A 23,617-nucleotide genomic window follows, 5' to 3' on the forward strand; every position below is an offset into this window, starting at 1 on the left:
ACCAACAGTTTTAACTAAAATAGTGGTTGTTCACTGAAAAGAGCCAAATAGACCTGAACCCAGTTTGGGAACTTATAACTTATGAACTCTTTGGGCAAGTTAAATATCCTCTCTGAACCTTAGCTTCTTCAACTGTAAAATGAGAGTGAAAACCTTCTTAAAGGGATATTGTGAGGATATGAGACTTCATACACAGCTTTTCACAGAGTAGGTCTTCAAGAAATGGTAGCAACTGCTATTAGAAGTGTGGCCATAATGAGAATGGCAACAGATTAAACATAATTCATTGTCTTATGCCCATTCTTCAAACTTGGTATTAAAGATTTCTCCAACTAAAACAGAGAGATGGGATGGGTCATAGGTTTCTAGCTTTTATTTCATACCAAACAACTAAGTGGAGTTCAAATAAATTCAGTTTGATCTTAAGTTGTTTTTAGCAGGGAAGGGAGAGATCTTCATTTTTATCAACGTGATGGTCAAATAGTTGTAGCACTGCCCAGGATTAACCTTACGTTAGTCAAAAATTAAAAGAAAAACTTTGAGAAGTAATCTGCCCCTTCTCAGGAAGAGTCTTTTAATGTTCCTCAACATCATAAAAGCAATACTTACTAACAGAGGAAAGGTTAAAACAACCAAAAAAGCACTTACAAAGGCTTTTCATCCGCCCCCCCACCCCCGCCGCCACAACGGGAAGAGTATATACTTTTTAAAGCATTCTTTGAAAATGAACAGGAGGACAGCAACGGAAGTTTTTAAAAAATTACATCCAGTCCTTCCATCTCATTAAAAACAAGGGTTGCTAAAAGAACAAGCAAGTTGACCTTTCACAGTAAAAGACTGCTCCCTGGCCACACTCACTGGGGTGAGGAGTGGAGAAATGCCATATACAACCCCCTTGTAGCCACTGATAGTTGGTTGAGATAACTGCAAGGAACCACTGAAACTGTAAACAAATGCCATTGTTAAGTGAAAATGGGGAAGAGGGTTCTGATTTATTTCAAAGAGAAAGCTTTGAAACACCCAATATCCATTATCCTGTGGGAAAAGCATAACAGAGTATAATACGATTAAAGCACTTGAACATGAACAGTCACACCATCCGCCCACTCCCACCTACTTGCAGAGGACCAAATGTCCTCCCTAGAGACCTAGGGTGGGGAGTGCTGAACACTGCCTCTTCCCTTGTCAGCACGGACAGACTCTGGCCCTCTAAGATAAGGATGTGGAAAGTCCTTAACCAGACTGCCCAGAGACCAGCTGCCACCCAATGCCCAGGCAGACAGCAGTGGAAGTGGAAAGGCAGACTAAGGTCTGTGCCTGGGATTAAAAAGTTGGTCTCAGCTTCCCCAGGGCATGGGAATCACAACGTCATGGTATCCGACATGCTCCAAAAAGGGGTAAGGAAGAAAATTTGGTGTAGCGCTCCAGGTACCCATGCAGAATCTCCCAGGAGGGCAGACACTGAGGCCACCCCCTCGGGATAAAAGGAAGAATCCGAGAATGTCAGCGTGGACATACGAGCAATGATGCTCTCCTCAAACTGGGGTATGACTGTTCTGTCACTGGAGGGGACAAGTGGTCCCTTCCCCTACATTAAGTCTTTCTGGGTGGCTCCGGAGGTCCTAAAAGCGGGGCAGGAGCAGGCAGTGGACTGCACGCCGGGGTGCCAAGGGCGGGGCACTGCCCACCTGCCCAGACCTGAGAGGCGGGGATGGGGGGCACCAAGGGTACCCAAGGCCGAGCCAGGGCGGGGCAGGTCCGCGTCCCCGGGGCCCCATCTCACCTGCTACGTGTGCAGCCCCGGGGCCGCGAGAGGGGAGTCGATGCTCGTGTTGGGCCAAGCAGGCAGGAAATCACCGTCATCTCCTACCCCAGCCCTCTTCACCGAGAGCTGCGGGCTGCTGGAGGCCGACTACAGCAGCTCTGTCACGTTCCGAGAAAGTGAGGTGCGGGAGTGCGGTGCTCAGGTCAGCTCCTCCCAGCGCCGGCCGCGCGGCCCCGCCCCCCCCCCCCCCCCCCCGCCCTTAGGCCCCCCCCCCCGCCTCGAGTCTTCAAGCTGCCCCGCCCCGGGAACCTCAGAGCTTCGTGGCCCCTTGTCCCGCCTTCAGACCCCGCCCCCCGCCTCGAACCTCCGAGCGCAAGTCCTCGGCTCCGCCTCAGGCTCCGCCCCCGCCGCGAGGCTTCTAGCCGCGCGGTCCCCTGTCCCGCCCTCAGAATCCGCCCTCGTGGAGATGTGGGGGATACCGGGTCCCCGGGTCCCCGGCTCCGCCTCCAGGCCGTAGACTCCGAGCCTCTCAGCCGCGAGACTCTGGCGGCTTGACTTCCGGCGGCCCAGCTCTCGCAAAATGGCGGCTGCTGTGGGGGCATTTCCAGTCTCGTTTTCCTCGCCCTTCCAGATGCGGAAGCCTCTCGTTTTGCTGCCTAACGCCCAACCTCTTGTGATCCGCTAATTCATATGTGGGTTTGACTAGTCGTTTGATAGCGCAGAGTTTAAAAATCAGATCTGGGCCAGAATCCTGCTTTCCCTCTTTCGCAAGGGAGTGTGGCCTTGACCTTCCAAAATCAGGGACTAAAATGTCTATAAAGCCTGTGCACTGTGCCTGATTTGGATAGAATAAGCGCCTAGTCCCTGACTACTTGTGTCTCTGTTGTGGGGGAAACTACATGCTTATCCTCTAAGTGTACTGAGAAGAAATTTGTTATATTGGTGGAATACTTCTGAGCTTGAAATGAAGAGGTCCCAAATTTAGAGCTCCATTTTGAAACCCGAAGAAACTATTTGTATTAATCTCTTGGAATCAAAATTATGTCAAATTCAAGGTGTTTATGATATGATTCCACTTAATATCTCCACAGGCATCTGTCCTTTGTAAAGCTTCTATTTTGCCTTGCATCCAACTATTTTTTTCTTTCCTTTTTTTTTTTTTTTTTTTTTGGTCTGACAACTTCAGATGTGTTTCTATCATCTTAGTTTTTGTGCAAAGATACAAAAATGTATACTTTGAAAAATCACAGTAAGCTAAGGTTAAAGTTTCTAAAAAGCTGGAGAAAAAATGAGAAGAGAAAAACTACAGAAAAGTCATGCATTCTATTCCTGTTCTCACTTCACCTTTATTCCCCATCTTCACTCTTAACTGCCTTCTTTTTTTCCCCTTGAAACCGGCTACTTTTTTTTTTTATTCTTCTGAGTGTATTATCTCAAGGCTAAAAAGATTTCTGTTTAGAAAGCATGAAGTTTTGTTCATTTAAAGAAGTTCTGAGTTTTGACGTTTAGGAGAATATGTGAAGATATACCTGGAAAGGTAAGTTAAGGTCAGCCTCTAGGAGGTTCTTTAGGTTAGACTTTTTAGAGTTTGGGCCTTGCCTTATCCTCTGACCACAGTAAAACCATTAAATATGTTTTGACGGGAATGTGTCATAATGATTACATTGTTTTTAGTTATGTAATCTGGAAGCTTTCCCAGGATAAGTTGAAAAAGAGACTGGAGGCAAGAAAAGCTGATGACTTTGGGAAGAACCTAGACACTAGGAAATGAAGACATATGTACTTTGGAGTGATGATAATGAAAAAAGTGGAAACAGCATGAGAGACATTATAAAAGAAGAGCTGATGGGACTGGATTACTGATAGGGCCAAAGAAGATGAAGGAGGTAATGAACTAAAGTCCTTACTCCATTACAGTAAGGAGAGGGAATTGAACTAGACAGCCTCTAACAGTCTTCCTAGTTCTATAGTCCGATTGTTTTCTATCATTCTATTAACTGAAAATGAAAGAAAGAAATAGTTCAAATGAGAGAAGCAGTTACAAGAAAATAATGAATTTGATTTTAGGTCTAGAATCTAAAATCTTGATAAATTATCTAATTCAGTCTCTTTCTTTTTTTAAAGATTTTATTCATCCATCTGAGAGAGAGAGAGAGAGAATGAGCAGGGAATAGGGGCAGAGGGAGAGAGAGAACTGATGTGGGGCTCCATTTTAGGACCCCAGGATCATGATCTGAGCCAAAGGCAGAAGCTTAACCAACTGAGCTGCCCAGGAGCCCCTCAGCCTCATTTCTTGAAGGAGTTGTCATCGTCCTCACCATGTGTGGTCCTGGAGATTCAGCAGTTGATCTGAGAACACCCAACTAATTGGTATAAGAGATTGGGAATATAAGTACTCGTTCTCCTGTGGATGAACTGTTCCTGAAGGTATCAGCACATGTAAATAGAGATTTCTGATAGACACCTAGAAAGAAAACAGAAGCTCAAGAGAGAGAAAGAATACAGCTAAAGATGAGGTTGGAGATATCTGTATGGAGTGGATAAGTTTCCTGAGAAGAGCAGGTTTTGGGGGGAAATTGTAGGAACAAAGTATGTATAGAGCTGAAAGACCTCATTAAAAAGTCATTCTTAGGTAATTACTGGTGACTGCCTTAAGAAAACCATTTAATTTCACATCATATCTGCTAATCACTCTGTGAAATGCTGATCTACATATATTATTAACTGAAAAAAGGGAAGAAAAGCTAAAAGTTATTCAAACTAATGGAGAAAAACTATATATTAATCTTAACTTGTAAATGAACAGGACCTGGACCTTCATACACATTGATACCTTCATTTCCCTCAATTCCAGCTGGTAAAGATTGACAGGAGAAATAAACCAAGTGGTTTGTATAATGGCAAGTGTTGTGTAGGGTACATGCTTGAGGCCGTGGGATATGTTATCGATTCCTGGTGAACTGTACTTTTTTTTCCAATTTATGTAGTTCTAATGTTTGGGGTTTTTTTCTGATTATTAAATCAATAAATAATTATAAAGTATTCAGGTAATAGAAAAAGGAATGAAGAAAGTGAAAAGTCACAACACCTACAGATAACTTCAGTTAACATTCTACTATGTATGTACCTTTTTTCCATGCATATGTAGATTAAGAAAAATAGGATCATATAATACATATGATTTTTTATATACATGGTTTTAATAACATTTTAAATTTTAATTTTTTAAAGGATTTTATTTATATAATTGTCAGAGAAAGAGCACAAGCAGGGGGAGCAGCAGGCAGAAGGAAGAAGCAGGCTCCTCACTGAGCAACGAGCCAGACGTGGGACTCAATCCCAGGACCCCAGGATCATGACCTGAGCCAAAGGCAGATGCTTTAACCGACTGAGCCACCCAGGCATCCCTAACCTTTTAAACTTAATAACATGTAATTAATATTTTAAACCATACACCCAGATCTATATAACTTTTAATACCTATCAAGTATTCCCTATTGAAATTCTAAGCATGATTTTCCTTGAAAAAGTAACACTCTGGGCCATCTAGAGAGTCAATCAAAGATCAGCAAAGAGGAAGACACATATCTAATATTTCTTTAAAAATATTTAGTTTCTTTAAAACTCCCCATCACGTTTCCAACAGCACCAGTTTCTCCTTAGGGATACATATGATTCCAGAGAGGTTGACTTCACTCTGCCTTCAGAGGTGATGTAACTAATGTTGGCTATCCAATAAGTACATTCCCTCCCTTTGCCCCCAGTGATTCAGTCAGGGTGGGCACTGGCTTTAAAGTAGTTTGAAGCATGACTCTTAGGACTTTTGCTGAGAATGCTGATGTTCTCTTGCTTGCTGGACAGGGGAAGATGCTGGCAGCCATCTTGGGGCCATGAGAGGAGCCAGTCTTAGAATGATGCAGACACCACAGAAGCAGAGTGGAGAGAAGAAAGTAAACAGGTCCTTGATGACAAATTGAGTTATAAAATCAAGCTTCATCTGAAGCCATGACTGGCCTGAAGCCTGTGGACTTTTCATTCATGTGAGCCAATCAGTTTTCTTTATTGTTTAAACAAGTTCGAATTGGGTTTTCTGTTACTTGAAATCAAATGTATAGAAAAAAATTCTAGAAGGAAATGCCAACAGCAAATATCCCTGAATAGTAAAAATACACATGATTTTTTCCTTTGAAGAATAGCTCCCAAAATTTCTACCCCAAAAAAGTACACTAATTTTTATCAAGCAAAAGCTTAAAATAAGTCATAAAGTATATATTTGGTTATGTGAAAATGGTGAATAATGTCTAATAGCAAGTATTTTTCTAAAACAAATTTAAAAGTCACTACTGTATATAAACTAGGTAGATATACAAAATCCACCCATAAAATAGAACAATTTAAGAGCATTGATACCATGCAATGTATGAATTTATACAAGGCTGAGGCTAATTCTTTACAAGATTGATCTTTGTATCCTCAGTTGTTCTGTAAATGGCTTTTGAATGATTGATTAAAACATAATTGCCTACTAGCTATCAGGATGTTGAAACATACTTTTGTTCAATGAGATCTATTTGATATAAGCAACTGTGGGATAGCTTTTTTAGAGTAGCTGGATTTCTTATTTTTTCCAGCTTTTCACTTGGCCTAGGTTTATAGCCTTGCTTAAATATTCTCCTGGGGTGACTGGGTGGCTCAATCAGTTAAGTGTCTGCCTTCGGTTCAGGTCATGATCCCAGGGCCCTGGGATTGAACCCCACATTGGGCTCCTTGCTTGGCAGGGAGCCTGCTTCTCCCACTCCTTCTGCCTGCATGCCACTCCCCCTGCTTGTGCGCTCTCTCTCTCTCTCTCATTATCCCTTTCTCTGTGTCAAATAAATAAATAAATAAAATCTTTAAAACTAACTAACTAAATAAATAAATATTCTCCCAAATTGTGGGGTTTTTTTGTTACTTTAAATGCTATAATTAAATAATTGCATTTCTAGTCCCTGAAGATAAAGCCCTAAAAATTACCTTTTAATATAAATATAAAATATATACATATATGGATGTGTGTATGTGTTTTTGTAAATAATTACTACCCCTCTTTCAATCTGCTATTAAAATATTCTTATAGAGTTTCATTATTATAAGGCAGCGAGTTGATGCTTCCAGGTTGGTGAACACATGGAGAGGCTAAAAGAGCGGCCTCCCCAGAGAGGGCATGACAGCTTGGCACCTCTTCCCACATACCTTGTCCTCTGCATCTCTTCCATCTGGATGTTCATCTGTATCCTTTATCATATCCTTTTATAATAAACTGGTAAGTGCAAAAATTAATATGTATATTTTTACAAAGCAGTGAAGGAAAGTGGAATCTAAAGATCTCCCCTTGTTATTGATCTTATTGACCTTTGGTAAGGCTCAATGTGGCTAAATAGGCAGAAGCTTTTATCTGGGCAAGCATTTAAGAAGTTAAGTAGAAAAACAAGGAAACCAGAGTTATTAGATTATGAAACTGAAAGTTAAATGACTTGGGTAAGATACGGCGCAGAAATCATACAGTAGAAGCATGATGGCCTTGGGGGCCCATCTAATTTATTTCAGGATTTAGCTTCTATATTTGTGGTTTTGTTTTGACCACATTTTTTTTTTTTTGAAAGGGGTTAAAGATCAGAAACATGAAAATGAAAGACACATACACACAAATAAACCAAAACCATACTCCTGGTTTTACTGCTAGTTTGTGCACTTAAAAATGTGCTCACAGACAAAATTTATTTTATAGGCTATTCTTAAATAAAGACTCATAAATGTGTAAGCACTTTGTAATTTAAGTAATCTCTAAGATGAAGAACTATAAAACTAGTCAATGTTGTAAAGTTCTATAAAGAGGAAGTGGAAAGAACTTCAGATTTAACTTTGACTTTGGAGTAAGAAGTTCTTTGGCTGACTCTAGTTAATACACGGGTAGAACTTTTGAGTAAATAGCTAGCTCAAAAGAAGTCTAACACATCCTCAGCAAACAAGTAAGCACAGACTACAGAAGCATTCTTCCAGTGGAGTATGTATGTCAGGAGTTCTAGTTCCCTTCTCTTTTTGGATGGGTGGGTGCTCTATCTGTACTGATTTCCCTAGTATCCTCAGTGCCTGGAACAGTGCTTGGCACGCAGTAGGCACTTGATACATATTTGTTGACCTGCCATCTCTTGGAATGCCAGATAAGCAAGTTTGTAAAGTTTCTGTAGTTAGAGAATCACTTAGAAAGGAAATACCTGCTCTTATTGTACTTCTTTCAACTATCAACCAAAATAACTGACAAAGAGAAGGATCAGAACTCAAGTCTGTGTGGCAGCAGAGGAACCAGATCATTTTTGTGACTGACAGTGGCTGAAACACGATCTGTCATGGGAGTATCATCTTTGGTTATGATATAGATTAAATATGATAAATAGTGTCCCAGTATTTAATTCCACAAGTATTTAAATGTCCCAAGAATTCCAAAACTTAGTTAGGAACCAAGTTGAAAGAGGCCTGGGCACTAAATTTGGGGATGGCTATTCTTGGAGAATAAAGTTGGTAAAAGTAAGCTTCTTAGTGCAGTTATTACTTGCTATCCAGGCTTCTATAGCTAACAGCATGATTAACTATATCCACAAGCCTGGCTTCTTTGTTTTAATGGCCTAACTCAAACCCACATACCTGTGTTTATTACCCTTAAATATTTTAGAAACAAGATGTTTATAATAGTGTTAAAATTTGATAAAATTCCTAGAAGGTTCTTAGAAATTTCATTTCCTATGTTGCCTCAGTAGCTAGTCAAGGACTGTTTTTTTTTCTTTAAACATAACGGGCTTTGTCAAACCAAGAACTAATATTAAGTGTTCAAGCCCAATATTTGCCATAGTGAATGGAACTGTTTTTTTTAGAGGCAAAAGTTTATCCCTGAGGGCAGTTGAAACAGTTTTTAGAAATCTTCAAACTACAAGTAATGATACCAGTGAAGAAGCATGTCCCTGAATACCTCTTTTTGACCACTGTAATTTTGCTTATCCAACCATCTGTGTCAAAAATTATAGAGTACAATATGTCCAAAATTCCTGTGCTAACTCCAGAAGGTGGTAAGCAGAAAAGGAAGATGACCTCTGTTACAGAGTGTTTAACTTGTGTGGAGGTTGAAGAAGAAAGAGCCTTCATGGGAGTAGCTAGACATTTCAAAAAATGTAGCATATTAGTGGAAGTAATTACAAATAACCAGAGGAAGAGAAATTTATCTCCTTCACTCCTGGAAAGAGAAATAAGAGAACTTTTGTATCCGTCCCACTGAGATTAGACAACCAGTAGGGAAGCTGTTGGGAAGGAGACAGCTGGTGCAGAGATTATGCTACAGGTAGTATTCTGTAAAAGGAGGAAGGGAGGAGGACTAGCCTTTAGAAGCTTCCTCCCATCTGACAAGAGCTGATCCATTGCTTCCTCTTTTAGGCCTCAATCTTGATGTGCTTTCAATCACTCTGTAATTTTTCCTCTTTCTCAGTATTTTCTCATCTTCTCAGTCTTCCCAATTCATTATTAAAAGCCAGTGAGTTGGTGCTAACCGGCTACCTGCTTGCTGTATACATTATTTGTTAATATGATTTGCATGTAAGTATGGGTTACTGATTGAGGACATGGAGAGTGAAGTGAGCAACTAGTTGGAAGAACATAAGAGCAGGGATCAGTCATAAGGATTGAGGTACAGAGTAGTAAAAAACAAAATGCTTAGTCATAGTCAGGAGTCCAAAGGTCTGTACGAGTAGGTCTCAATCAGGGCTTCACAGCAGAATCACTTGGGGAATATAAACTTTAAAAATGTAGATGCCAGGACCGCAGCCAGACTTACTAATCAACATCACTGTGATCGGGTCCAAGATGTGAATTTTTTTTTCTAGATTCTGCAGATGATTCTTTTTTTTTTTCTTTTATTTATTTTCAGCATAACAGTATTCATTGTTTTTGTACCACACCCAGTGCTCCATGCAGTCTGTGCCCTCTCTAATACCCACCACCTGGTTCCCCCAACCTCCCACCCCCCCACCTCTTCAAACCCTTCAGATTGTTTTTTAGAGTCCATAGTCTCTCATTGTTCACCTCCCCTTCCAATTTCCCCCAAATGCTTTCTCCTAACTCCCCATGTCCTCCATGCTATTTGTTATGCTCCACAAATAAGTGAAACCATGATAATTGACTCTGCAGATGATTCTAATGCCAATTACTATTTAAGAGCTACTCATTTAGGGAATAAACTAAACCTGTTTATAAACTAAACATAAACCTGTTTCAAGGGCAGGCAAGAATATTTGAGAGGAGAGCAGAAGATTTTTCTAGAGTCTCAGCGCTCTATCAGGAGAAGTGTGTTCTCATGATAGGAAAAAGGGCACATTGAGTCTGGCAACTTCCTTCAGAAATCCATTGTGATAGCTGTTTTCCTATCAGGACATCGGTCCTTATGTGAAACCCATTTTTTTTTTTTGTCCTTTTTAGAGAAAAGCAAAACAAAGCAAAACTGATCATTGTCTTTATGTCTTGTGTATACACACCATTTCTTCACCATAGTGCCATTATCAAATCCCGGTCAGAAAGTTGGTGGTGAAAATGGATGATTTCATGGCATGCTCAGTATTGAAGCCAATACATTTACTGTGGTGTGGGTATTGTAGCAATTCCAGTGCAGTCATTTCATAGTCTCTGGAAGCTTCAGTTTTGGAGAAACAATCATAATTTCTCTTATCTTTCTGCAGAGATGTTATTTTCTAAAATATGGGTTTTTACTAATCTTTTCCTTTATAGTTTACATGTCTTATTTAAAAAAGTCCTCCCTTGGGGCGCCTGGGTGGCTCAGTGGTTAAAGCCTCTGCTTTCGGCTCAGGTCATGATCTCAGGGTCCTGGGATCGAGCCCCGCATCGGGCTCTCTGCTCAGCAAGGAGCCTGCCTCCTCCTCTTTCTCTCTGCCTGCCTCTCTGCCTACTTGTGATCTGTCAAATAAATAAAAAAAAAAATCTTAAAAAAGAAAATCTACCGTTGCATCAAGGCCATAATGATATTCATCTACATTTTCTTCTAAAAGTCTTTTAAAGTTGTTATTTGTACCATTTTTCTTTCTTTTTTTTTTTTTTTAAGATTTTACTTATTTATTTGACAGAGAGAGAGAGCACATGTGCATACACACAAGTGGGGGAAGGGGCAGAGGAAGAGGGAGAAGCAGACTTCCCACTGAGGGCAGAACCAGATATGGGTCAGGAGGGCCTTGCAGAAACCTATGTGGGGAGGTTGGTTGGGGGGAAGGAGGCGAGGCCCACGGTAAACGCAGGGCCAATCCTAGGCAGAGCCCCAGACGCTCTGCTCATGACCTGAGCCAAAGTCAGATGCTTAACCCACTGAGCTACCCAGGTGCACGCTTTGTACCATTTTTCTAAATTCTCATATATTATTAAAGCCCCACTCTAGATTCAAGGTGTAGAAAGTTCCTGCCCATTACGGAGAAGAATACTTCTGTAGCTCCTGCTGTAGGTTCTAGATCAAAAAACCCTCAAGGGAGATTAAAGTGAAATAGGAATGTACAAAGAGATAAAAATCTATAGATAGCCGAGCAGTATCAGCTCATGGAAATATAAGTGATCTTAGAGTCAATGTATATTTCTCCTAGAGATACAGAAGAGGTGAGGCATTAAGGCTTGAAAGAGTAGGCGAATGCAGGATGTGTGAACTAATGGCTGCTAATCATGCTATGTATATGCTTATCACATGTTTGTCAGATGTCTAGCTGGGATATGCTTATCATCTGTTTGTCAAACGTCTGGCATGGTCTTTAGGATGCCCTTGAGCAAAAGTCACTTTATAGCTCCCTGTTAGCTCTGTTAAAAAAACAACTATCTAGAAGAAAGTAATCTTTTGATTAAATTCCTAGAAGGTGTTCCACATCTGAACCCTGCTCTGGCCTCCCATACCCACCTATTTCCTCAGGCTCTTGGCTCAACTTCAGAACTGGTTGTTGGAATTTGGGCTCCAACTCCTGTAGTCCTCTGTGAATGTCTGTTACCTACTGTATTTTGCAGGATTGCATCAGATACCCACCGTGCCCACCCGTGATTGATTTGGCTTACTTGTACACTCTGCTCTATCTAATCAAAATGTAGGATCCTTAATACTGTTTCAAGCTGGTGAGAATAAACTTCCAACCATAACTTTCCAACTGCTATCTGTTGGAGACTATTAGTTGCACTGGCAAATCCAAACCTTTTGGATACGTTCCATATTCTCAAAGGGTTTAATTGGCCATCATTCCAGCAAAGGAGGCAATTCTGTTGATATAAAATACAGCTGACCCATGAGCAACATGGATTTCAACTGTGGGGGTCCACTTATATGCAGATTTTTTTTGTAAATACAGTACAGTACTGTAAATGTATTTTATGATTTTCTTAATAACATTTTCTTTTCTCTAGCTTTATTATAAGAATACAGTTTATAATACATGTAATATGCAAAATGTGCATTATTGACTGTTTATATTATCAGTAAGGCTTCCAGTCAGCCGTAGGCTACTAGTAGGTTAACTTTTAAGGGAGTCAAAAGTTATGCACAGATTTTCAACTGTGTGAGGGTTTGGCACCCCTGAACTCCATGTTGTTCAAGGGTCAACTGTACTCTGTTTTTGAAGGCGTGATCTGGGTGTTAGGCTACCATTGACTGAAAAGCAGCACCCTGTATAAGAACCTGTTTTCCTCCCGCCAAGTCAATCAGATAGTTGGGTGGGTCTGAGGGATGATTCCACATCTCACCAGTAGCAGCTCTCCCTACCATCTCTGAGGAGTGTTACTGCTGGCACTGTAACCTTGCCCAGGATAGGAGGGACCTATGCATGGGAGGGAGAACCCACAGGATAGGTTCAGCTGCCTTGGCTGGCTAAGCAGATGGCTCTTTCCTTTCTCACTACCTTGCAGACTCTTCCCCAACTCTGCCTTCTCAGTAGAAAGGCACAGCCTGACATTCTTTCATTTCTGCCACTTTCTAATTCTGTCGGTCTGGGTAGCCCCCAAGATTGAGGCCTTGCCATCTGGGATCCCCCCAAATACCCTTCTCTCCTAAAATCACTGCCTGTGCGCTCTCATCTGTGCCATGCTGTAAAGCCACCATGTGTTCACATTCTACACAGAAGCAGGGGTTGTGCCTGGAGAGCTCATAGGCCACATAGATCTCATCTGTTACCAAAGTCCCTACAGAAGCCAGTTAGCTTAACTTCAAGAATCGTATGCCTGGAGTTCATTTCCACTTTCTCCACAGACCCAGGTTATCTATGACCATTCCTAGTGTTCCCTCTCTGCTGATAAGCCTCACCCTGACCAACCCTTGAGTTACAATTTCTCTGTAAGCCCCCAAATGTGATGTAGTCGCTTAGAGTTTGAGTCCTGTCCTGGGCCTGCAGACCAGATCACTTAGTAGTGGCATGATCATACCATTGGGACATCCTCAATAGCTCTCCCCATCCTCTGCCAGAAGTCAGGATGTGCCCATGACCTAGGTGAGCCTTAGTGTGAGTGAACCTTCTGCCTCCTCAGAAATTCCCCAGCTCTAGGAGAGAGGCATTCACTGAGGCTCCCTAGATGGCTATTCTTATTGCAAGGAAATTCACCTTGGTGGGCTTTTGGGGTCCGACACCATCAGGGACAATATGCATGTTATATTTTCTCTTGTTGCTATAACAAATCACCATGTACTTTGTGGTTTAAAATGATACAGACTTATTATCTTACAGTTCCAGAGATCTGAAGTCCAAAATCCTGCTCCTTGGGCTAAAGTCAAGGTGTCAGCAGGGCCGGTTTCTTCTTCTTCTAGGGAAGAATCTGTCCTTGCCTTTTCAGCTTCTAGAGGCTACCCACATTCCTTAACTTGTGACCCCCTTTCTCCACTTCAAAACCAGGAATGTTGCATCTCCCTGACCTTTCTTCCATAGTCACATTCTCCTTCTGACCACAATTTGGGAAGGTTCTTCACTCTTAAGGATTTATATGAATAGATTGGATCCACCTGGGTAATCCAGAATAACCTCCCCATCTCAATATCCTTCACTTAATCACACATTTGCTTTGTGGACTTTTTTCCAGGTTCCTTTGGTCATGTAAGATAACATGTTCACAGGTTCTGGGAATAGAGCATGGACATTATAGGAAGGTCATTATTCAGTCTACCATACATTTTTTCATAGGAACACTAACCTACAGATTATCCACAAACTGAATTAATACCATCTGTAAGAGCATAAATACCCCCAATGTATGTCTTTCCCACTAGACTATGATCCCCTATTTTTGGTTGCTAGCATTTAGCTCAGTGGCCTGTATACAATCAGTATTCAACAGGGGTTTGTTTATATGAAACCTGGAGAGAGAGAGAGAGAGAGAGAGATCGATACACAGACACAGAAAGTATACATAAAATAACCTATTGTGGGATGCCTGGGTGGCTCAGTTGGTTAAGTATCTGCCTTCAGCTCAGGTCATGATCCCAGAGTCCTGGGATGGAATCCTGCGTTGGCCTCCTTGTTCAGCAGGGAGACTGCTCTTCCCTCTGCCTGCCACTCCCCTGCTCCATTCTCTCTCTCTGACAAATAATCAAATCTTAAACCCACAAAACAACCTATTGTTTTATTTAGAGAGATTATTTCTGTTCACATTACTGGTCACTTTTTATGCCCATAGGGGCCAGCCACTTACCAGGATCACTGGGGTGGGCCTGTCATCTGAGTCTGCAGGGGCTGATCTAGAACTGGAATGGAGCAGGAACCTGGTTTCATGGAGCCAGCCTGGTACTAGGGTTGCAGGAGTCATTCTGTCACCTGAGGCCTTGTGACCAGCCTGGAGTTTAGTTCTACAGGTCCAGACTGCAGCTGATACAGACCATGAACCTGGATCTTTGGAGCCAACTTTAAGACTAGGACCCTGGAGGCTGGCCTGATGATGGGGTAGGCTAGGAGCCTGGGTCTGTGGCAGGCTGTCTAGAGTCTAGATCCCCAGGAGCCAGCATGACACTGGGGTTGGCAAGGGGCCTGGGGCCACAGGAGCTGGCCTGATGCTGGGGTGGGCTGAAAGCCTCGGTTTGTGGTACTCATCCTGGTACTGGGCCCAGCAAAGGGCCTGGGTTTGTGGGTGCCCACCCAGAGCCTGGGTTCATGGGAACTATTGGGGAGCCAGGGGCCACAGGAACTACCCAGAGCCATGGACAGCAGCTAGTACTAGGATGTGCCAAGAGTCTGGGTTATCAGGATCCTTCCAGGAATCTAGGGCCATGGAAGCCTTCTGGGGCCACTGGAGCTGGGTAGCACCCAGATGAGCTAGAGGCCTGGGTTTGTAGAATCCCCTGTGGAAGTCTAGAGCCAAGGGAGTCCCCTGGGGCCATGGGAGCCTAAAGGCACTGGAGTAATCTGGGGACTTGGGTTTGTGGGAGCCTATAGAGAGCTACCTAAGGCAGCAGAGGTTTGCTGGGGCTGGGCCTCGGTGAAATTGTGTAGTCACTTTACTTGCCTTTTGCTATGGGGAGGGTCTGTCTCTTGGCCTAGGCTGTCCAGGCTTAGAGGATGGGTGATGGAAACAACGTAAATCTGTTTTCTATCATCCTCAGTACGTCTTTTCATACTTCGGTGCTTTACCCAGATTCTGTATTCTATCACCTGGAATCCTCGGCTCTTGCGAAGGTATTTTCATACATGAGCAACTGTCCAGATTGATGCTTTTAGGAGGAAATAAATGCTAGAAATTTCTGTATTGCCATTTTGCTGCCATCATGCCCCTCCTGGGTCATGTTTTTTGATCCACTCTGACAATCTCTTTTAATTGGTGCATTCAGACTGTTGACATTCAAAGTGATTATTGGTATAGTTGGATTAATAGCTACCACATTTGTTACTATTTTCTATTTGTTGTCCCTTTTCTGCCTTTTGTGGCTTTAACTGACTGGTTTATGATTCCATTTTCACTCCTTTCTTAGCATATCAGTTATACTTCTCTTTTGCTTTCTTTTTCAGTGTTTGCCTTAGAATTTGCAGTGTATATTTACAACTAATCCAAGTCTACTTTCAGATAATACTATACCTCTTCATGGGTATACTTTATATAAAGTATATATACTTTATCATAACAAAATAATACAAATTTCTTCCTCCTGTCCCTTGTATTTTTCTTGCCATTCATTTTACTTATATACAAGTATACATATATAAGCATATTTGTTGAATCCAGTGTTGTTGTTGTTGTTGTTGTTGTTATTTTTTAAGACTTTATTTATTTTTGAGAGAGAGAGAACACATGAGCAGTGGGGAAAGGCAGAGGGAGAAGCAGACTCCTCACTGAGCAGGGAGTATGATGCGGGGCTGAATCCCAGAACCTTGGGATCATGACCTGAGCCAAAGGCAGACACTTAACCGACTGAGCCACCCCGGTGCCCCTTCAGTGTTGTTATTATTGTGAACAAACTGTTATCTGTTAACAACAGTGAGAAGAAAGATAAAAAATTTTATTTTTCCTTCACTTACTTCTCCATTGCTCTTCCTTTCTTTATATAGATACAACTGTCTGACATATATTATTTTCCTTCTCTCTAAAGAACCTCTTTTAAATTTTCTTGCAAGGCAGTTCTACTGGCAATGAATTCCTTAAATTTTTGTTTGTTTGAGAAAGTCTTTATTTCTTCATTTTTGAAGGATAATTTCGTAGGCTACAGAATTTTAAGTTGGTGGGTTTTTCCATCAACGCTTTAAACATTTCACTCCACTTTCTCCTTACATGCGTGGTTTCTGAGAAGTCAGATATCATTCTTATCTTTGCTCCTCTGTGGGTAACATATTCTTATCCTCTGGCTTCTTTCAGGATTTTCTGTAGTTTGAAAATGATATAACTAGGTGTCGTTTTTTGGGAGGAATTTATCCTGTTTGGTAATCTCTGAGCATTCTGGATCTGTGAATTGGTGTCTGACATTAATTTGGGGCAAGTTCTTAGTCATTATGTTTCAAATATTTCTTCTGTTCATTTCTTCTAGTGTTCCCATTATGCATATGTTACATCTTTTGTGCCCAGTTCTTGGATTTTTTTTTTTTTTCAGTCTTTTTTCTCTTTGCTTTTCAGTTTTGGAGGTTTCTACTGAAATATCTTTAAACTCAGAGATTCTCTTTTCAGCTGCGGCCAGTCTAGTAATAAGTCCAACAAAGGCATTATTCATTTTTGTTACAGTGTTTTTTATCTCTAGCATTTCTTTTTGGTGCTTTCCTGGAATTTCCATCTCTCTGCTTATATTGCCCATCTGTTCTTGCATGCTGTCTACTTATCAGAGCCCTTAGCATATTAATGATAGCTATTTTAAATTCCTGATCTGATAATTCCAACATCCCTTCTGTATCTGAGCCTGGTTCTGAGGCTCTCTCTGTCTCTTTCACCTATGTTTTTTGCTTTTTAGTATACCTTGTGATTTTTTTCTTGGTAGCTGGACATGATGTACAAGGTAAAAGGCACTGCTATAAATATCTATAGACCTTTAGTAATATGATCATAAGGTGAAGGGGAAGGAAGTGTTTCATAATCCTATGATCTAGTCTCTTTTAGTCTTTTAGTATCCCTGTGCCTTTGGACTGTGAGCCTCAAATGTGCTTCTCAGCCCTCCTCCCTCCATACCCTTAACTGAAACAGGATGGCTAGAGGGGGCTGGATGTGGGTCTTTCCCCTAACCCAGGCTAGCAAGTTAGGCTCTGATAAAACCACAGCAGGTGAGGCTGTGATTCAATAGTACCTTCTAAAGACAGACCTTGCTAAGAACAGAATGCTCTGGTATATTTCCATGTGGTTCCTTTTTCCCTTCCTCTGCCAACAACATGGTAGAGAAGGAAGGATATTGATTTTTCTCTGATATTCACTGTGAGAATGTGATAGAGATCCAGGAGTTAAATCTAAGAAATGTGTGGGAGCCTCCAATGACTGGGTCCCCCTTGAGTTTTTAACTCTCAGAGTTATCTACATTGAGTGCCAGCAATTCATTTATAGTTCAGGTTTCCCTACCCTGCTACTGGGTTCCACAGTTTGTTACTCCAGTAAATTGTGATTCTCTGTATTCACTGTTGGTCTCTCCAGTTTGGGGAGCAACATTTTGCCCTGTGACCTCAGTTCTCTTTTGGGTCTAAGAGTTGTTGATTTTTCAGTTTGTTCATTTTTTTTTTTTTTTAATCTGTTGTTAACTTGGAGTAGCAACTTTCAGCTTCTGGGTTTGTTTGTTTTTTTTTAGGATTTTATTTATTTGAGAAAGAGAGAGCATGGGTGAGCAGGGGGGAGAGGCAGAGGGAGAGAGAGAAACAAGCTCCTTGATGAGTAGGGAGCCAGATGTGGGACTTGACCCAGGACCCTGAGAGCATAACCTGTGCCTAAGGCAGATACTTAACCAACTGAGCCACCCAGGTGCCCCAACTTTCAGCCTCTTACAAGGTGTACTGGAAACCCAGAAGTGTTTTATTTACCTTTTCATTACTGAAATATGAAGACTCAGTGATTCTGTGTGGATTGTTGCTGAGCCTCTTTCTTCTAGTGGTTCTCGTCAGTTTGCCTTGTTTACTCTATTGGGGCTTACAGGAGTTATATGTCAATGGACTACATGTTCTCTTGACAGAATGTGCCCTAGTATGTATGAAAGGTATGACAGTATGAATAAGTGGAATGGCTTGATAAGTCCTATCCTTTCTAATGAGAGTTTCCCAATCTGTCGTTCAGTCACCTTACCCTTCTTGCCTTTGGTTCTTAATCTGACCACTCTTTCATTCCAAGATACAACCCGAAATTTCCCATTGATTTATCCTATTTTTACAGATTTTTTTTCTTTTCACAATATTTATAGTTTTACACACTGTTTTATGGACCCTGATTGTACCTTTTGTGGTGAGCACTTTGTAGGTTTTAAATACTTGTTGCTTTACATCTTCTGTTTTTAGGATGATATCATCTGTTGGGACTAGGGTTAGGCTGAGGATTCAAATAAATGCCTCTTTAACTTTTAACCTTATGTTTTACATGTCTTTTCTTGTGAGTTGGCTCAAACTCCTCACTTCCTTTATTCCTTAATTTTTTTCCCTTAGCCTTTTATTCTGTGTGGGAATTCTGGTCAAATCAATATAGATTAGCCTCACATATTTTTTTCCACATAAGGAAGCATTTATTTGATGTTTAACATGAAGTCATGTTATACAAATAAATACTATGTTTATACAAATGAAATTTGTAAATAAATCTACATCAAGTCATCACACAGCAGAAGACAAAGTAAAAACAGAGAAGACTAATTGGTGGCCATATACAGTTGGACACAGTTGTGTCTTGTACACTAGAAAGTCTTTTACAAAATAATCATCTTAGATCAACAGAAGACCAATCTTCAGTGTCATCCTGCAAGATGGGTTACTTTTAGCAGTCTCCTCCACAGGACAGCATTTTCTGGTGTATGCCTTCCGCTCTGCCTGCAACATGTGACTCCCAGACATAGATGTGGTCAGGGTGACACACAGCCTGCAGTAAAGTTCCACTGTTTTCACCAACATCCTCCTATGTCTGGCACTTATTTTGGTGACTGCCAACCCCTCGAAAGGCCTTGCCATAAGTGCTCTGTTGGCCACTGTGGTCTGCATATCCCTGTCCACATCCATAGTTCCCATAGTTATACCCATGATATTCATTGCCATGATAGTCCCTATAGCTTTGCTCCCCACCATAGGCACTATTGTAATTTCCATATCCTTGATCATAATAGTTATTAAATCCTTGGTTCCAGTTTTGGTCCTAATTTCGTCCACAACCCCTACTACCATCTGGTCCACCAGCTGTGGCACCTCTTCCTCCTTTTCATTGTTGCTTTTGCTGCCTATATACCTCTTTGGGTTGTGCAACTTGGTTTCACACTTCCCAGAACCAGTTTGGTGATAACCTGCTCTCTAACAATTTCTTTACTGGTTCTTCATCTGTTTAGTGATGAAACAAAATCCTCTTCTTTCCTTTTTCTTTCTTTCTTTTCTTTTCTTTCTTTCTTTTTTTTTTTCTTTCTTTCTTTCTTTTTTTTTTTTTATCATGGGAAGTTCAATATTTTCAATCTCCTGAAAAGGCTCCAAAATATTCTTTAATTTGTTCTTCAGAGGTATTTGGGCTCAAAATCCACCCATAAAACCCTATTTGGGGGTTCTTTTCCTTTTAAAGCTTTGGCCCTTTTGGGGTCTATCAATTTGCCATACAGTTTGTGTTCTTTCAATTCCAAAACCCATCACCCTGCTGACTTTTGCCTGCATTGATCTTGGATCCCTCTGCGAATTCCTCTATGTTGCTATACTTGTTTGTGTCTGTGGTGGCAGAGTTATAAATGGGAGGGTGGGAGTGGGGGCTGGGATGCTTTTGGAGTGCAATCCAGTCCTGGCAGCAGTGGTGGTAGAGCATTGTGTGGATCTGGATTCAAATGTGAGCAAATGAGCTAGGCTCTCATATTAATTCTCTTTTTTCAATGACCTTCTTCTCACTGCCACCTTGTACCTTACCACTTCATGCTTAGTCTTCCATCTAATCTAACTCCTTTCAGTATCTCCCCATCCATATTCTTCTGTGACAGTGGAATACTTTTATTTTTTTTTTGTAAGGCTTCAGGCTGGGTGAGGAGCACAGCATGGGGCTTGAACTCCTGACCCTGAGATCAAGACCAGAGCTGAGACCAAGAGTCAGATGCTTAACCTACTGAGCCACCCAGGCATTCCTACTTTTAATCTCAAGCAACAGAAAATTCAAGACAGATTTAAGCAATGAAAGTGATGTATTGGCTAATAAAACTAAAAAGACAAGGTAGGAGTCCAACCATGTCATCAAAGACCTGGTTTCTTTACCTTTCTCTGTTCTGCCTTCAGTTTTGTTAGCATGGTTCCAAACTTGGTTTTTCTTAAAAAAAAAAAAAAAAAAAAAAAACAAACAAACAAAAAAAAAACAAGCAAAACAAAAAAACCCCAAACAAATCAAATCCAGAAATCCAAGCATTATGTCTCTATACCACCTTGCCCAGAAAGGAAGAGAGTGACCTTTTCTTGGTTCTTTCAGAGAAGTGAGAAGGCTGCTTTTCTAGAAATCCCTTTACTGTAAAAGATACATTGCATGTTACTGGGAGAATTTAGTTCATAGTCCTTCCTGAACCACCCTCCATGCCCCAGAAATGGCATGCACTATGTGGCTTAGGTGTGGGTTCCATGAACTGACCCTTGCGGAATGGGGAATGGGATGACCTGATCAGTTTAAACCAATCTGAGACCATTCCTAGAGCTAGAAGTTCAACTGGCTTCTCCCTAAACATGTGAGAGAAGATAACATTTAACTGAAAGTATGGAAACTATGAGGAAGGAGGATGGGGGAAATGGATGCTAAGTGACAAAGAAATGCTCCCTGCTCTTGCACTTCAGAAATGTGTAAAACACCATTTTTATTTTATTGCTCTGCTGCTGTAATCCAGGGACCAAAATCTGGCCTGCCACCTGTTTTTAGAAATAAAGCTTGTTGAAATACAGCCACAGTCATTTAAAAAGTATTATCTATGGCTGCTTTCAGACTATTGTGGAAGAGTTGAGTAGTTTTAACAGAGACCATATGACCTGCAGAACCTGAAATATTTATTATTTGGCCTTTTCAGGAAAAGTTTGCCGACCCCTGGCCTAGAAGATTAAATCTAAATCCTGGATTTCGAAGCCCTCTATCATCTATCCTCACTTTACTGATCTAATTTAATTGGCATTATGCACTGTATACAAACTCTCTAATCCAATCAGATTTTTTATTCACCCACTTCAAACACTGCAATTCAACCTCTGCTTTTTTTTATTTGTTCATGCTTTATCCAACCTGAAACGCTCTTCTTCAATCTTAACATATCTTTGAAGGCCCATCTCAAGTGTATGAAGTTTTCCATGTTACCTCTACCCACTCCGGAGCCTTTTTTCCTATATGTATTATTTCTGTCACACTATAGTGCATTTTGGTCTACATATGTTTTATAAATATATGTATATGTCTTATCCGCCCAATCAAATGTAATACTCCTGGATATGAGAGTCTTGGTAATACAATATTATTTTTGTACCCCTTACAGAATTTCAAGCAATGCTGGACCAGAAGGCACTTAAGTAGGCACTTACTAGTCCTGTTATACTACCTCATAACCAGAATTAATCCACTTCTTTGCACCCCACAATAATACCCTAATCCAAGCTCTGCCTACCTCCATCCAGCCTAATGCTATAGTCTCCCAAGCGGCTCTTGCTTCTTCTGGCCCACATAGTGAAGACACTGACTTTATTTTTTTTTTTTTTTTAAGATTTTATTTATTTATTTGACAGACAGAGATCACAAGTAGGCAGAGAGACAGGCAGAGAGAGAGGGGGAAGCAGGCTCCCCACCGAGCAGAGAGCCCGATGTGGGGTTCAATTCCAGGACCCTGGGATCATGACCTGAGCCGAAGGCAGAGGCTTTAACCTGCTGAGCCACCCAGGTGCCCCAAGACACTGACTTTAAATGTTGAAATCAAGTGATGTTATTCTCCTGCTTAAACTCTTATGCCTGCATGACGTATCTCAGAATAAAAGTTGTGATCTGCCTCTGCCTAAATCTCCCCATCCAACCCCTCTCACTTGGCAGTGATCACTCAGCTCCCATTTCTCTCAGGACCTCTGCCTGGAATAGTTTCCCTCCCTCCCAGGTCACAAATGTCTGGTTTCTCATACTTCTGCTCCTAGTTCTCTGTTCCTTTGCCTGACTACCCAGTCTATACTGCCTCTTGCCTCCTGTATGTCACTTTGGATCACATCATCTAATTTTGCCTTCTTCATAGCCCTAACTCAACAGACTATGTCTTGTTTATTTAACTGTTTCCCCTCTAAATGCAACTTCTGTTGAGTTTACCTAATTTGTTCACCACTGTATTTCTAGCCCCTAGAGCAATGCCCAGTGCAGAAGATGTATTCAGTAGCTCTTTGTGGAATAAATAAACAAAACCATCCATAGATTTATTTCCTTTTGAAATAGCAAAGGAGAACTTTTATTCATTCCCATAAAAATGCATTTACTAACCACCTTCTTTCATGGTATTACCACTTAGGGTTTTGTACAAAGAAACTGTTCTTAGGGGTTATGTGAGTTTCCCAGGGCTGCCCTAATAAATTACCACAAACCTAATGGTTTAAAACAACAGAAATGTATTCTTTCACTATTTGGGAGGCCAGAAGTCCAAAATCAAAGTGTTGGCAGAGTTGATTCCTTCTGGAAGCTCTGAAGGAGAAACCATCCATGCCTGTCTCCTAGCTTCTGGTGGTTGCTTAATCCTTGACATTCTGTAACTTGCAGATCCAGCACTCCAGTCTCTGCTTCCATCTTCACATCCCTTTCTTCTCCCACAGAGAAGGTGTGTTTTCTTCTGCCTCTTATATGGACATTCTCACTGGATTTAGGGGCCGCTCCAATCCAGGAAGAGTTCATCTTGATTCTCAACTACTTACATCTGCAGTGATCCTGTTTCCAAATAAGGTCACATTCTGAGGTTCAGCATGGACGTGAATTTGGGAGGGACACTATTCATCAGGGCTTTATAGTACAATACAGAAACTAATAGTCTACTCTTGTAGTTTAGTGCACACAGGTTGCTTTTTGGTAACCGGCAATCACCTCCCTTACCAGGAATAGCCCAGTTTCCTATTGGGGAACTTTTTCTCTCCCTCTATTGGCAGTTTGGTAGGAACATAAATTAATATTTCTCATCTCATTGCAACTAAAGAGCCACATGTGACAGACAAAAGGGAAGAC

The 23,617-nt window shown here is 41.2% G+C and overlaps 1 pseudogene; it reads right to left on the bottom strand.

The window, feature by feature from the left end:
* Nucleotides 1–19,096: 19,096 nt before the first annotated feature.
* LOC116863200 lies at nucleotides 19,097–20,227 on the bottom strand (annotated as a pseudogene).
* Between the last annotated feature and the right edge of the window lie 3,390 nt (nucleotides 20,228–23,617).

The sequence above is a fragment of the Lontra canadensis genome, unplaced genomic scaffold, assembly GCF_010015895.1.
Source record: "Lontra canadensis isolate GAN:19392208 unplaced genomic scaffold, GSC_riverotter_1.0 scaffold699, whole genome shotgun sequence".
NCBI lineage: Eukaryota > Metazoa > Chordata > Mammalia > Carnivora > Mustelidae > Lontra > Lontra canadensis.